This window comes from Lycorma delicatula, chromosome 6 (genome assembly GCF_047948215.1).
Source record: "Lycorma delicatula isolate Av1 chromosome 6, ASM4794821v1, whole genome shotgun sequence".
Lineage (NCBI taxonomy): Eukaryota > Metazoa > Arthropoda > Insecta > Hemiptera > Fulgoridae > Lycorma > Lycorma delicatula.
The window spans coordinates 44,835,976-44,854,387 of NC_134460.1; the positions used below are offsets into that span (position 1 = coordinate 44,835,976).

Consider the following 18,412-nt stretch of genomic DNA (forward strand, 5'->3'; position numbering starts at 1 on the left):
CACGTTAATTCTCCTTAGATATTCAACCTTAGTGTACTTACTGCGGCTCGAGAAAGTCATCTTCTCATCAAAAGTTACACCTAAAAGTTTAATCTCGTCTTCACCTAAGTATATAGTTTGACCGTGTCCTTATAGATGTAAGGACACGGTAGATGTAGAGAAAACATAAATCTTGATTTAGTTACCGTCAATTTGAAGCCACTACTATACGCTCATCTTCACGCTAAGTTCAGTAAATTCTGCATTGTTTCCCTAGTAGTTTCAATTTTCTTGCCTCTGAAGGTGATAGTGACGTCGTCAGCGAAGAATTTCACGGGCGGAGTGATCACAACTTCTACCCCATTTATAGCTACGAAGAAAAGCATCATACTTAGCACAGATCCCTGAGGGACTTCATTTTTAATTTCAAAAACTTTTGAATGTTTCCCATTAGCCCCGGGCTATTTTAAATGTTATTAAAAACTCACCGGTCACAAAACCGGATTTGTCACAAATACTGTCCTTCACTACTCATAATAAATTCATATAAAGACAATAGCTCACCCCAAAAATTGCCAACAAACACGTCGCGCACACAGCATCCGATCTTAATCATTTTTTTAATCAAAAAAATTTTAATAAGACATTTTTGATATTTAAAATAATGAGAAATCTTTATTTTAAATACGAAAAATGTATGTTATTACATTATTTATTTGCTTACCTTTTCCATTTCAATTTTTTATCGTTATTGCTATTTTATATTAGTCAGTTTCATAAAGGTGTATTATTATTTTTGTTCAACCCATTTAAATACATTACAGATGTAAAATCATAATGTAATATCATTCCGAAAAACGATAACGCAACAATTTGTTTGACCGATTAATAAGTGTTTTTTTTTCATATTTTATTTATTTATTTTTTTGTATTTTTGTACTTTTCTTTACCATTTCCTTTTTATCTACTGATAATATTTTTTTTAAAAATCGGAAAATTCACATTTAATTTTATATTTTACGTTTTGTAAACAGTTATTGGACTTTTTTTATTTACGATTTAAATTCAGTAGCAGTTTAGTATTTCTTTATATAATAAATATTGTGTATATATATATACATACACAATATTGTGCACACATTATTGCATATAATGTGTGTGGAGTAAAATGAACGAATTTAAACGACTTATATTTATAGAAAATCTACTTTGTGTCCATCTTTTCTGAAAACCACCAAATGTTAGTTATTCTCTATTATATAAAGTTGTTGAAGGAAAGGCAATAAGGATAGTGCTTTTTGCTTTAAATATAAATATAATAGTCTGAAAATAATTATTTTTTTTTATTTTAATAGTCAGAAATGGCGCACATACACAGATGTTCAAGTTCATCATTATTATCATATTTTAACTACAAGATCTATTAAAACAATAAAACTTTTAATGTAAAACTTCTCTTATTTTCCCTAAACGTTAAGAATACGATATAGTCCTTTTTCAATTCACTCTTTCATTTTTCCAATATGGCGTCCAACCTTTAATATTAATTTTCTAAATTCCCACTTATTTCAATAGTTTCCAATAGAAAAAATCATTTAAAATGTTTTTTATTCTTTGCTATTTTTCCTTAATTGTAACCGTTGAGGAGCTACAGACTTTTAAAGATGAAAACTAAAATGGCGGCCAGCATAATGTTTTCCGCTGTGACTCACATTTTTTTCTTATATAATATTCTAAAAAGAAACAACATTTTAAGTCTTTTTTTTTCTTTGACGTTTTTTAATAAATGAAATATTACTTCTTTATAAATTCATTAATGATTTTTTTTTCTAAATTTATTTAAATTGCTTTTCATAAAGAAAATTTTATTTTTTATTTTTATATATAAATGAAAAAATAACTTAAAATATAGACACTTATTATATAATTAATTCATTATTCTAAATTTCATCCTATTTTTATTTAAAATATAATAAAATGTATTTTCTTGATAATAGTTTATAATTATTAAATAAAATAAAAATAAACGTATACATATTTATTAAAAAAAATTTATGTTTGACATTTAAACTTAAATATTCATTTTAATTTTATTAAATTTTTTTACGTGAAATGTGTTTTATTTTCTTACATTATACTTTTATTAGTTTAGGACTAAACGTCTTACGTCATCAAAAGCTGGTTTTTGCATTGTTTTATTGGACGACTACTATTTCTACCCCCTGTTTTTCGTTATAATAATTTGATGATCTCATTCCTCGTCGTTTTTACATTAATTTTACATTACATTACTGTCCTGTTTATTATAATTAATTTATATGTATATATATATATATATATATATATATATATATATATATATATATATATATATATATTCTAATATTTGGATAAAAGAAAATATCTGCAGTTGTGCGTGCACATATAAATGATTTTTATTGTTTTTATTCATTATTTTCATTGATTTCTATCTATACTCTATTTATGAATGAAAAATAATTTATTGCTTTTTAATGTTTAAAGGATTTTACATCTTTAATAAAACACTTTTGAAATAAATTAATAAATGTAATAACTATAACAGTGTTAGCTATTAAAAGTTAGATATTTAAAATAAATAAACAGATTAAGATTCAAATAAAGGACTTTTATAAGTCGATAACGAACGCATAAATTTATTGATTTTATTTTTTTTTAAATAATTAATTATTTTTTTTATCAAATTATGCAGTTTTCGCCCAATTCGGTATAAGGAGGGAGTACACAATAATCATAATATGTGGGCTAAAGACAATTCTGATCCTAGTACAAGTCCGAAATGTATATATTTTTCTGAAAAAAAAAAAATAATTAGAATTTTTTTCCACGGGTGAAAACAGGGTTACATACCAATTTTAATAAACAAAATGGTGGATGTCATTTTTTTCCAAATAAAAAAATAGGATCCGTTAGTTTTTTCGATTGAAATATTATAATAAACCCCTTAAAAATAATATGACCTTTAAATTATCTTGTTCTTCTTACAGTTGATTTATTCCGTTTTATTTTTATGATTTTGTATGCCTTATATTTTTATTTATATTAATATAATATTTCGCTTGATTATGTTTTCTTTTAAATATTAAATATTTTCTTGTTATAACTTCTTATATAATAACTTATTTAATGATTTTTTTTCTTTGAGTTTTATTTTTAAATGAGTTTGCATTAGAAATTAAAGAAATTTTATCTTGGAATAAAATAAATAAAAACATAATATTACTTATTATTAATTTATTGTTGTTGATTCTAGTATAAATTTTATTAATTTTTTTTATCAGATAAAATTATCTGATAAATTAATAATTCAAAAGTTTAAACATTATTATAACTCAAAAAAAATCTTTTAAATTTATGATGCTTTGATTTTGGTATATATTACTAATAATTATAATTTTTTCTTTAATTATTCATTAAAATGAAAGTAAAAAAATTATTAATTAATATTATTTTTGTAATATAAATAATCTACTCACATGTGTGTATTTGATTTATCCCAATTTTATTTCAATATTTTGAATTTTTACGAATATTACGAATTTTTTCGTATTTTACTCATCAAAATTATTTATTCACTATTTAATATTTAAATTAATAATAAAATCTTTAAGTTATTTATAATATTATAAATATAAATAAATGGATTAAAACATTAACTAATCTTGTTAATTATATAATAAAGGGATAAATATTACTTAAAAACTATAAAGGAATAAATAATTAAAATAAAATCATCAAATAATCGATAAAACATTATAAAAAAACAATAAATTTTTATTTGAATTTAATAAATTTGTATGTTTTTTTACAGATCCTGATTTTTAATACTGTCATTCAGAATTAATCAACTTAAAAAGGTAATTTTATTAATCTTAAATATAGGTTATATTATTAGATTTATTATTCGTGTTTTTAGATTCATTAATATCTTTTAAATTAATCCTGTTGTAGTTTAGAATTAACATACTTTTTACAAATTATATGTTTTTTTTAGCCCATCGGCTGATCTAGTGTTTAACTTATCAGCTGATTTTCAAAGTCGAAGGTTCTGAAGTTCAAATCCAAGTAAAATTCAGTTGCTTTTATACGGATTTGAATACTAGACAATGGATACCGATGTACTTTGGTGGTTGGGGCTCAGTTAATCGCAGTCTCAAGAATGTTGGCTTGAGTTTGTACAAGACTACACCTCATTTACATTATGTGTATCATCCTCATCTCGTTGGTCGTGGGGGGTTGCTTATTGTTCACTTAGATTGCAACGTACACGTTTGGAAATAAAAACATGTTTTGTTTTTTACATAATTTACTAATTTTATTTTTCTTCTGTTTAACTATTATGGACCACTTTACAACTTTTATTTCACCTATTTTATTATTTTCTCTTTTCCAGCATTCCATCATCATTATATTTACCTTTTCTTTCTTATAATAATTGTTTCATTATTTCCCTGTGTTTTTCTCTTCTTTCTTTACTCCATTTTAGGTTTTTTGAAATTTAGTCTCGCCTATTACTTTTCTAAATATTTATATTTTCAGTTATTTCTGCTTGTATATTTAATATTTTTAGGTCCTTATCAATTTGTTTAAACCGTGCAATGTTTGTGTGTAAGTATGTAAATAACCGCTTAGTTATTCTATTCTCATCCATTCTGCATAGATGTCCATAAAATTTTATTTTTGGAAACGGTTTTGTGTTTATAAAGGAGATTTGTAAACCTATTTTATTCGTACATTTTTCTAATTCTTGGATTTTTATTCTTGCTTCTTCATTTTTAGTCAAAATTATTTAATCATCTGCAACCCCGAGGATGTTTACGGGGATAAGTTTTCTTTTAGTTTCTATTTTTACGATCCTATGAATCTGTAGTTCTTCTAACCTTTTGTTCCATTTTCTGACTGATTTTTCTAACGCACAGTTAAGAGGATCAGAGACAATACGTCTCCTGGCCATAATTCCTGTTTTTATTTCAGGCTTTGATAATTCTCCTAAAAATGTTATTTGCGATTGTGTTTCTTTAATTATTTTTATTGTTTTATTATCAATTTATGATTTTATTTATCGATTTTTTAAATAATTTATTAATAAATTCTTTTTTATTAAATGCTGCAGTTTTCACCCAGTCTGGTATAAGGAGTGTTATATAATCAAAACAATTTTGATTATATAACACTCCCTATTTTTTCTGAAAAAAAGATACAATTATATATATATATATATATATATATATATATATATATATATTTATATGATATTAATTCTGGTTTTTTTTTTAAATTTTGATTTAGAAACCTATTGCTTTTTGGGGTTTTTACACTAAAAATTGTCTTATATTAGTTTTTCACTTCAGTGATCTGTTTTACTGTTATATAATTTTTATTAGTTCCTATCCAATTTTCCTCTATTTTTAAAGTATTTGAAATTTTTTTTTATCAATCAATTTTTGTCCGTTCTGGAAAGATGACCTTAAAAATTAACTTTCTCTTTCTTTACGAATCTGAAAGTTTTTTTTTCTCGTATATATCGGAATTATATTTCAATTTTATTATTTTTTATTTCTTTTTGTAATTTATTTTATTAATAATGTTTTTTTTTCCGACAAGGGTAAAACTACTTGTTAGGTTTATTCATTTTAACTTTTTTCTTTTTTTAACTTATAATTATATACGTTTTTAGTAGTTAAAGTTTTATTTAACTATTATTACAATAACTATTACTGTTGTAATAATTATCATTTATTTTATAATCGAAATAAATTATATTACTACGTATTATAATTAAAAATTTATTTTAATCGTTCCTTTTTTTCTATTTTTAGCATCGATTAATAAATTTTTTCCAAGACTTTTTTTTAATATAAGAATATATTTTATATAAACAATATTTCCTACAGGTAAAATTTGTTTACTTTATTATTTTTAGGAATAATTATTATTATATTTCTACTATATTATTTATTACTGCTGTATTATTTATTTATTTAATAAAAAAAACTTGCTTATTGACTTATGAATCTCATATATAATACATTTAGTAAAAGTATACGGATGTTTTAAAGTAAAACTACGCCATACCTTTATGATTTCATACGTGACCTTGATAAACAATATCTTTCTGACAATCCCGGATTTTAGCTATTCAGATTTTAGAGCGTATATATGTAGCTTTATAATATGTAATGAAGTTATTTTTCATTAAACTTAATGTTTAATTTTATTTGTAATAATACTTTGTTTTACTTGATTTTTTTTCGTAAAAAATATATATATATATATATATTGATTTTATGTCAAGTAGAACTTTTTAATTATAAATTGTAAAACATACAAAACTCTTGTTTATTTATTTATTTTTTTATCAAATGTATAAATAAATAAGACAAAATATTTGGAAAAAGTACATTTTTGTTATTTAAATAAACAAAAAAAACGGTTTTTTTTAAATTGTAATATAATTTTTTCATATTCTTTTATGTGTATTCTCATTTTTCTTAATTTTATTAATAATTGAAATTAACAAATTTATTAAGAGTTACATGCAATATTTAAATTATTTTATATGTACGTAATTTATTTGTATTTTTTTTTATTGCAGTTTAAAACTTATAAAATTTATTAATATTAAATAAACGCATTTTATAGGGTTTTTATTATTTATTTATTTATATTACATTTACTTATTATTATTTTTATAAGAACTCAATTAATATTATTTTTGCTTACAAGAAAGCAATTTATAATTATATCTATTAATTATTAATACAGTTAATTTTATTACTCAGCATTTTTACCTAATTGTAGAAAGTATTTATTTGATAATGCTGCATATTAGTGATACTGTAACTTTTGAATGATTTAACCGATCATGATTAAATAATTATTAAATGATTAATTTTAATGCTTTGAATAATAATAATAAAATGGTTTTAAACAAATCAAAATGGTAGATGATAGACGCCATTTATAATATTTAAAATACTTAAACATAATTTCAAGTTTAATTAAAATATTATTTTACAAACATATACATTAAATAAATGCTTCAAATAATAAAGTATAACTAAAAATATAAATTACAAATGTTTCCAAAAAAATAATATTTGTAAATAATTTTATATCCTTTACAAAAAAAATTCATTAAATTATTAAAATATTTCATCCTAGCCTTTCTTCCTTGATTTAAATATATCGTTCAGTCTAAAATCATTTATTCATTAGTAAGGGATTAAAAATTAATAAGGATTTTCTTCAAGGAAGTACTTTGCTTTGTTTGCTTCAGGTGTTATTGAAATAAACGTTTGTGCTTGTGTTCCATATATCTTCCATACAGTTGAACAAAATGTATTTAAAAACGCTATTTAAATAATTGCATCTATGTATAAAAAATGTTTATAAAGAAAATTAAAAAGATATATATATATATATATATATATATATATATGGCTCGTATTCATTATTTAAAATATATTTTCTTTTACTAAACACAGATTTACAGAAAACAACAAACAAGAAACTTTTTCCCTGTATATAACCAATAATAACTGACGTAACAGTATAATATAATGTATTTATTACAATTAATTATAAAATAATGTAATAAGAAAAAAATGTAATTTGTTGATAAAAAGTATTTATTTCTAATGTAAGATACTAGTTTTGTATAAAACTTTCCCTGTTTATTAAAATTCATTATTTATTTTTTTATAAAATTACAGTGTATTAAGGGTAAGAGATGAAATAGACATTTTAAAAATTATCCTATTCAAAAACCTTACAATTACACTTTGTGTTAGTGAAATAACAATTTTTAATATTAACTGTAAGAAAGATGTTGTTGTTTACACAATACTTGTTATTTAAAATATTTAATTCAGGAACTATAAAATTGATTTTTAAGTTTATAAATAAATAAATTTATTCTTGGTTAATTAATTTTATAGAAAAAATGATTTCTAAAAATAAAAAAAATAAAATTCACATTTCAATTAATAATCAATAAATTATTATTTTTTCTGTAATTGTGTACCTTCAAAAACTTATCAAATACTAACATGTTTGTTAAGAGTTAATATATCGATATATTTTTTTACTGAATTGATTTTTTTAAATCTTTTACCAATTTAAATTTTTAACTTTAAAAATTTTTGTCATTTCCTAAGAGTGATAAATTTAAAAGTTTGTTTATTAAATTAGTTTTTTATTAATTAGTTATGTATTTCTGATAGTTTCTAATATGTCCTTTAATAAAATATGTTTGAAAAATCTTCTTAATATAAGAACAGTATAATAATTATTATACAGTTATAATACAACACGAATATTTTTTATTTTAGCTATCAACCCTACCATCTGAAATCAGTCTGATTTTGGTGAATGTATTTTCGATTTTTTGTTTTTGTGTGATTATTTCCTTGGGCTATGCATAACAAAACGGTTCACTTTGGACTGGTTTTTCTTTTACCAGTAAATTTTCATCCTTTTGCTGTGTTCTCTTCTTTGCTCATCCCATTTTATTTTGTTACTTTTTATTGTTGTTTCATTCTGGAATTCTCAGTTTTTTATTTTCGTTCTGAATCGATCTCTGTTCTGTATTATGTTTCATGTTTTAATTTCTAGTTTTGATATATCTTTTTCTATTTCAAAGGAGATTTTTAGTCCTTTATCCGGAAATTTCAGCCAGGATTTTGTTTCTGTTGAAATAGGATTTCTTTAAACGCTCCCATATTTTTATCAAACTTGTTTCGGTTCGTAAAAAATACATAATCGAATATTTTTCATCCTGAAGTTCAACTTGTTAAAAGTCAAACTTAATTGTTATAATATTGTATTTATGCTGAAGGTTTTTTCCATTGATTTATAAAGAATTCTGATTGAATATATTTGATAAGTTAATGCAGTACATTAACTAAAGGTTTTTATAGTAATTAGTTCTTATATTAATAGTAATTCCTAAAAGTACTTTATTTCCTTTTTTCCATCCCTTAAACTTGATATTTTCATTGCTTCTATAGCAGAAGACTTTAGTTTAAAAATTTAATATCAGATAAAAAATGCTTACAACTCATAAAATAATACATCTTGAACTTATAAAATGAGTTCCTCTCCAAAAAGATTTTTCAGTTGTGTCCATCAGAACTGAACAAATAAAAAAATACAACACTTTTTCCAAATAATGATAAAATCTGATTCAACATACGTTTTAAAACAATACTTTGCTTTTAAGTTTAAATTTAAGTTTAAAAAAACATGAAACTAAAGTTAATATATGCAGTCAGCCATTTTTAAGAAATATAATCTCAAAATTTTATCACATGAAAATAAAAATACATAAATTATAAATTAAATAAATAACTAAGAGTACATTTAATTTTTAAACTATTTTACTTTTAAAATTTAAAGGTCCCTTAAATGATTACGTAACTATTTAAAAAAGAAATTCAACCATTTCTTAGTAGACCTATTTGTGAAACCTTTCTATCAATTTTATTTACATTTTATAACTTTTTTCATTTTTTAAATGTATTGAAATAATTTTTAAAATATTTCATTATAATTAGATTTTTCTTAGTTCCAATTTTTGATATTTTTTAGCTTTTGTTTTTTTTTCTTTTAATAATCTTTTTTTTCGTAATTTTGTCTTAGTATTTTTAAATTAAAATAATAATTGATTTATTTATTTTTTATTACATAAATTTTTATTTATCCCTATAATATTATAAAATGTTAATTGCGCCGAATATACGAATGTACATTAATAAAAGCATTTCTTTTTAAAATAATCTTTTTTATTCATGGTAACGTTTGTTTATAATAATAATAATATAAAAAATTACAAATTTTTAGATTTATAATTAAAAAGGCGTAAAAAGTTCTGGATTTTTTTATTAATCAGAAAGTGACAATATATGAATCACATTTTTTCTTGAAACATGTTATAGGACTAATATAAAAATTATTTTATCGATTTTTGTATTATTTATGTTTATAATTTTATATTAAAATTGTATATTTACCTGTATAATATCAATTGTGATTGTAAATGAATTTTTTTTAACTAATTATATTTTCTTTTTTAATAATTGTCCCTAATTGTTATTTAATATTATATTTTTAATAATTTTTAATAAATATTATATTTTAATATTTAATAAAACTCGAGTGTGAATTTTTTTTGTGTTGAATCGCGCTAAAAAATGCGAAGTTAAGTCGAAGTTTAGTAAGACCTTGCGCTTGCAGGCGGGGAGAGTGAACGGCCATTTTGTCGCGGCAGCCATTTTGACCTCAGATCTGCTTGCATCTCTTGTCGCGACGTATCTGCGTGGCAAGTGTTAAGTTTTCGACTTTGTTCATCTTATTTAAATTTTTGCAATTTTTCAAATCCATTTAAATTTTTAAATACTTAATTTTTGTTTTGTATATACTTTATTATTAAAAATATTTATTTTAAATTTAATAAAATTAATCTAAATTCAAACTTTAATGACGTAATTTGAAATGTGAAATTAATTACGTCACAAAAATAATACAATTGAAACAATTGAGGTTGAATTTTGGATGTATATAATTTTTTAATTTGATGCATAAATAAAATAGATATATATATTTTTGTATTATTTTACTTTTAAAGTAAATATAAATAAAATTCAGAAAAATAAAAAATTTTCGAAAGTTTAATAATCAATCGATAATTTCAGAATAATTACAAAAAAAAAATTTAAATAATTTAAAAATTGCAAAGTAATTTCATTAATTAAAATTTTTAATTAATTTTCGTTTAAATTATTACAAAAAATCTTACGCATTTGTATAATTTTTTTTTCACCTTTAAAATTTTATTTTATACTTTATGGATCACTCATTATCATAAACTAAATTTTTATCTACCTTTAACAAAAATTTTATTTGAACTGTTTTTTATTTGAAAAAACATAATTTTTTTCCTCAGTTATTTAATGTTTACCTTATACAATTTTTAAATTACAAAGAAAAATGTCGTATATGTATGTATGAGATAATCAAGAAAATAAATAGCTTATAAAGTTCCGTAAAAAAAGTACTCCTGGAAAATATTTTCAAATAGTAAAACTATCTCAAAAATCATTTAATTAATTTTTATGATCCAACTATTACATTTTTTTTAAAGTTTCTTCTGATACGAACGTATAAAAAAAAGAAAAACATTTTTTACGTAATTTTTTTTGGCATTCCACTTAAATATTTAAGTAAAAAATAATAAATTATAATTTTCCTTCTATTAAAAGAAAACAAATAAATTAATTAATTTTAAGTTTTATCTTGAATTTATTGGGGAAGATCATATTAATTTCAGATAACTTTCTTTACAATATATATATATATATATATATATATATATATATATATATATATTAATTAAAATATCAACGTTAGTCTTTTTTTTACTCATGTTTATTATTATTTTTTAATTATCATAAATAAAAATGTTTTTATTTGTATTTATAATTAGATAATGAACTTCCGATTCACGTCAATAGAATGAATTCATTTATTTTATAATTTTAGATTACAGTTTTAATAATATTTCAATGTAAAATTAGTCGTAATAATTCTATTTAAAAACATAATAAAATAATACTTTAAAAAATTATATTGTGTATATATATATATATATATATATATATATATATATATATATATATATATATATATATATATATCGAGTGGTCTTTACCAGCACGTAAAATATGATATTACAGATTTTATATACATTCTTAATATATATGTTACGTTATATTATATTCGATATAGGTTTCTGATTATTTAAAAGGTTATTTTTTGTTATTGCAGTTTCAAAATATATGTAAATATGTATTAAAAAGGAAAAAAAAAATAAGAAAAAAGTTAACCGGAAATTATTAATCATGTGATAGATAATAATAATACATCAATTTAAAGGAGAAGCAGTGCTCAGTGTTACAGTTTACCATGATAAAACCAACATAATGATTCATATATATGTAGTTTAAATCAACATTAGTTATATATAAAAAAAAGAAATTGAAGTCCATTTTATTTTAGTGACAAATCGATAACATATCATAAATCTCCTTTTTCCTTTAGATTGGAATTTTATAAACTCTGTGTGTGTGTGTCGATGTGTATATATATGAAATTATATAATACACACATATATATGTATGAATCCTCGTTCAATAATGTTATCTTTATATACAAATGTATTTTTTTTTCATTCATCCTAGAATTTTTATTTTATAACTATTTTAGTTTTTGTTCTAATTCTTCATATTTAGCTTTATTTGATTTAGAATCTAAAGTTTTAAAAAATAAATCTTTCTAGGTTCAAACCCCAGCCTGATTAGCCATTTTTCATGCGATCCATTAATTCATTATTATCTTTTTTTTTTAAATATAGCTTCTTAAAATTGTTTGGGATAATCCTATAAAATTTTCCAGATCTACAGTCATTTTTAAATTAGTATTTTGTATTAGTTTAACAATATTTTAAGCTAAGTTATTTCTATTAAATATCAGAATTCAAATGTATATTGTATGTACATCGACGCTGTAATTGGATATAAGTGTTTTAATTGATAAATAATTATAATTTTTTTTTCTAAACTTCTCAATTAGTGAAACTTTTTAAATTTTATTATTATTTCTAAGTGTTAGAAAGTTACAAAAAACTTTGCAATAAACAAAAAGGTTTCATTATCGTTGATTTTTATTCTAAATTACGTAAAAAATATTAAAATAATTTTATTATTATCATCGAAGGAGATAAAGTAACCGTTTGATTTATGATAACGAAATTCTGAAGCCCGGAAATCATTTTAGAGGTTTCACTAATACGAAATAGGATTTAAAAAATTTTTACTTTACCAAATACCTTATTTATTTTTTTAAATACAAAATTAGTTAGCTGTTTAACAATTTATATATAAACTTTATTCCATTTGTTTTTTCTCTTTCCGAATCAAAATATTTCTTCGACGAATTTCACAGAGATAATTATAAATGACGTAATAATTTCCATAATATTTCATAAATAGTTTTATGATTAATTTTTAATAAATTTGTAATATTTAGAAATAAATTTTGTGCATAATATTATTACGGATTCGTGTAATACATGTTTTTTTTTTTTAAATAACTCATTATGGTTTCCTTTTTTTTATTTTGCTTGTAAATAATTGTGTCTATAATTTTCTCTTTGACTTTAATCAAATCTGTATTTACAACCAATTATCATTAATGAAATGAAATTAAATCGTTTGATATCTATTTAATGAACATGTTTAAATGTTTTGATGTTATACAGTTAACAAACATACCCATAAATATAGCTTCTTAAAATTGTTTGGGATAATCCTACTGTAAAATTTTCCAGATCATCTTTCTCCTGTAAAATTAAAATTAAATTCATTTTTAAATTAGTATTTTGTATTAGTTTATCAATTATTTAAGTTAAGTTATTTTTATTAAAAAACAGAATTCAAATAAATATCATATTTATAATGAATTAGTAAACTACGTAATGAATTAACGAAAATACGTTTTGAAATTTATGTTATTTTTAGATCACATGGAGGTAACGTTATTATAAATTTCACCATAAAGTAAAGTGTAGTGTCGTCCATTTTTAGTACCTTTTAACTTTTAAAATACGATATGTCATGGATATTTAAACTGAATTTAAATCTGTATTTACATCCAATTATCATTAATAAAATTAAATTAAATCATTTGATATCTAAATCATCTTTTTTATATTTTGTAATAAAAATGTTGTTATTCTGGATCTTGTACATTTATATGGTTTTACTACAAAAAAAGAAAAGAATGTTATCTTTCTTTTTAAAGCATAAATACAACATAAATTTATTTTTTTGTTTATAAATAAATAATTAGGTATTAAGCAACCTAAATTATTTATTGGAACAAAATAATAAAAGTAATTCTCTCAATAAGTAGTTGTATTTTTCTGTTATAAAATAAAACGTTGGGTACGAACACTTATTTAAATCACCTTTATTCGATTTTAGGTTTTCCTAGATAATAGCTTCGGAAAGTATAATAAATAATTTATATTTTCAAAAATCAGAGAACTGATTTTTCTAACTCGCTTTAAACAGTCACATAGATTTATAATCTACCCGTGCGTATAGAAATTAGAAATGGAATAATATTATTTAGTAATGAAATACAACTTATATGAATTTTAAAATAAATTCACTGTATAATAAACCAGAAAAATTATTTAATTGTACATTAAAAAACAATGTTAATTATTAATTTTTTAGTGTAACCGTTGATAAATTCTATCTTGGGTTAAATATGTCAAAGATTTATGTTTATAACTAACAAATAGTGTATTCGTTTTTTAAAGAAAATGGCTTACACACTGAATGATAATAAATAATGTAGTTCATTATGGCTTCGTTTTATCGCGTATTTTATTATGTTGAATAATTTTTTAGGGTGCCTTCATAAAAAATTTACCTTTTTCATTTAATATAAATTGACGTCTTTATCCTTTACCTTTTTATGAAATTGAAAACATCATATAATTCAAAAATTTTGTATTTGTTTTTAAAAATATGAACAAAAGAAAAAAATATATATATGTATATACTCTTAATAAACCCACCGGGTTGGTCTAGTGGCAAACTCGTCTTCATAAATCAGTTGATTTCGAAGTCGAAAGTTCTCAGGTTCAAATCCTAATAAAGGTAGTTGTTTTTATTCGAATTTGAATACTAGATCGTGGGCACCGGTGTTCTATGGTGGTTGGGTTTCAATTAACCACACGTCTCAGGTATGGTAGGCCTGACTTTGTTCAAGACTACACGTGAACCGGTAGAGTTACATTTCACTGATAGGAAATGTAACTAACTGAAAACTGATGTAACTGATAGAAAATCATTTTCGCTAATGATTTTAATTGACGATGCGACTATAAAAAAAAAATATATATGTATAATTATGGCTGGCTTTTATATGCACTAAGTTTACTGTAATAAATTAGTTTAATGTTTTTTGAACTTATTTATGAGATTTTTGTTACATTAAAATCAACTTTTAATCATAATCGTAACACAAGAAATAGGTGTAAAAAATACATTACAGAAAAAACATAATATAATTTATTTATTTCATAATATTATATCATTTATTGAGGATAAATTAAAACAAGAAATATAAAAAAAAAGTGACTTTAAAAATCAAAATAATATATTGTATTAAATTCTTGATTTTATTTTATTGTAGAATTTGGTTATATTAGTATTTGAAATATAATATTTTCGTGATAAAATTACACTTGAATTTACATATTTGTTTTTCGAACCTTTTTCTATATTCTTTAAATCTCTGATATTTATATAAAAAAAAATCCTTCAAATCTAAAACGTTTAGTTTCAAATAAAGAAAAAGATCCCTCTTAAAGTTTTTATTACAAAAACGTAATATCAAAGTTTAATCACCTTAAATGTTGGTTAATGAGATAGAAGTATACAAAAATTAATAAAAATGAATATTAATTCGATTATTGTTTGAATATATAAGTATTATTTAACAATCTCGATTAAATTATATATAAAAAATAACCCTATTTTTTCTAACTCTAGCAGTCATGTAAACAAACATGACACTTGTGTCAACAATCTATAGAATCTAAATTTAAGCAGATGATTATCTTATCAATTAATTTTCTAGAATGCTCTAATAAATTTTTTTAAACTAATAATTACGTTTATTTTATGACTTACATGTCTCTTTTTATAAATTTTATCGTATCTATAACTATTTTAAAGATATTTAAATGACAATTTATATATTTTATTCCTAGATCGTGTAATAAAATTTTATTTAATAAAATAAAAACAGAGATTATTTAATTTTATACATTTTGAAAATTTCTTGCATTAAAAAGTTTGGTAATTTTGTTTCATATTTTAATAATGTGGTAAAAGAAAAAAGAAATTATTTGAAAAGTTCTTTCAAAATTTAGATTTAAAAAAAATAACCTAGAAAGGAAGAAAGAATTGATCAAATTTTTCTTTCTTTTTTAAAAAAAAATACTTTATATTATCATTGATTTAATATAATATACTCATTGTTTTAAATCTATTTATCTATTTTATAAGGGGTAGCTTTTTATTTTAAATTAATTTCACTGGAATTAGTAACTGGAGTTATTTATTTATCTATAAAAATATTATAAAACATAAAGAAAAAATAGTTAAATCGTCTACTAAAATTTAAGCATTTTAAGAAACAGCGTTTTTTCCATTTCGTCTTTTTAAAAAAAGCAGTAACTTTATTTTAAAAATCTCTAAAATGTAAAAATAATAAAAAAAAGGAGTAGTTTAGCAAATTTAATCTCATCAGGAAAATATAAGTTCGAAAATCAAGTATTTATAGATAAATACTAATCACGAACATAATATTATATTCTTTTAATATTTTTTCATATTAAGCACTATAACGGGTATTTAACTTTTGTCAGAAAGTATGAAGTTATATAAAAGTTCTTGATATACGTAAAACTTTTATACAACTAAAGATCTTTGCGAAAGTAATTAACGTAAAGAAAAGAGAAAGGAATAATAATATTAAGCAATAAGTGATAATTAGTTTTTGTAAATAACGACCAATTACGTTTTTTTTGTTCACGTAAACCTGCAAAACATTTAAATTTAAATTAATGAATGCTTTTAATCGTATACAAATTTTAATGTTAATTACCCAATTTCCATTCATTCTTTTTTCTTATTAAATTTAACTTTTAATTTCACATTAAATGGTAAAAGCATATTTATTATTATTATTAGAATTTAAAATTTTTTAAACACAAAATATATTTTTGATTTTTAATGATTTAGGATTATGAGAACTGTTTCGAAATATTTTTTATTATTGCATTTAGTTGGCTTAGACAATATTTCTTTCAAATTATAACTTGTTATAACATGAGAACTACCCGAAAAAAGGCTCAGTTAAGTAAGAACTGAAAATTTTTTTTATATATATTGTAATCTACGATTAATAAAATGTATATTTTCTTTTAAATATTCGGTTCTTTAAACAGTATTAAAATCAAAATAAATTGCATTAAAATCAATTTTTAGATGTTATAAGCAGGATTAACTTAGTTTCTATGATTATTTCTGTATGCTGTTTAATGATTGTCCACCAGGCTGGTCTAGTTTTAAACTCGTCATCGTAGAGAATCACTACTTTAACAGTAGATTTTCGAAGTCGAAGGTTCAAATCCTAGTAAAACCTTTTTGCTTTTAAACGGACTTGAATGCTTGACAAACAAACAAATAGATACAAAGTAGGTATACTTTGGTGGTTGGGATTCAATTAACCACACAGCTCAGGAATGGTTGGCCTTAGTCTGTACAAGATTACACTTCATTTGCACGTCATACATATCATCCTGATCTCATTAGGGTCATGGGGAGGAGGGTTGCTTATTGTTCACTAATTGAAGAGATTACAACGTAGACGTTAGGAATAAAGATTTAGTAATGAAAGTTATGTATTACGATTGTCCATTATTTTGATAACTCTCAAACACTTATCGATAACTTTTAATTTTAGTTATATCGATATATTCATTCTGTGCAGCTGTTATTTATATTAGAGATACCGAATTTAGTTTTTTTTTATTATACGTATAAATTTATGGTTAAGAATTCGCCATTATTAAAATTCTTATTTTGATCTTTTATTTAAAATTTTATGTAATTTCTTCCTCTGTTCGCAAATATTTATAATCAAGATTTGTATATTTAAGTTGTAACGTGTAAAAGTGTACTTAAAAAAATACAAAAATATTTAAATTCGCACTATTTCGTCTAAACGAATCCTTCATACAAGAATCGATAATGTTATAGTAGATTGCTTTTTAGCAATTATCATTTTTTTGATCAAAATAATTTCATAGTGAGATAATTTTTTAAACGTATTATTATTTTTTTAAATAAATTTACGTGAATGTATGACTTTAGTAATTTTTTTATAGAGGTTTTACAATAAAAAGTGGAAAAAAAATATTCATGATGTTTTCAGTGGTAGATTTAAAATTGATAAGTTTAGTGACCTATTTAATCATTTTAACAATACAAAATTTTATTAAAATGCATGAGTTCATTATTATTTATTTTATATAGGTTAAGATTGCTTGTTTTTATGTACTCCATATTTGAACCAATCGCTATACTGGAGCTAAAGGATTGCAGAACAAAACAAAAAATGTATATTTTAAAATATTTTTCTTGAAAATCAAAATTTAGAATTTAAAAAAATTCTAAATTATTTACAATCGAAAACTTATTTCATATTGTGTTTATTCATACATGTATTCCGGTCAGGAATCGTTTCTTTC

The 18,412-nt window shown here is 21.5% G+C and overlaps 1 long non-coding RNA gene across 1 annotated transcript in view; it reads left to right on the forward strand.

Moving 5' to 3' along the window:
• The window catches only part of LOC142326627 (uncharacterized), a 322,938-nt gene that overhangs the window by 154,760 nt on the left and 149,766 nt on the right, over positions 1-18,412 (forward strand). Inside the window, exon 3 of the long non-coding RNA XR_012756817.1 lies at positions 3,830-3,875. This is a non-coding gene — a long non-coding RNA (uncharacterized LOC142326627). The remainder of the gene's footprint in view (positions 1-3,829; positions 3,876-18,412) is intronic.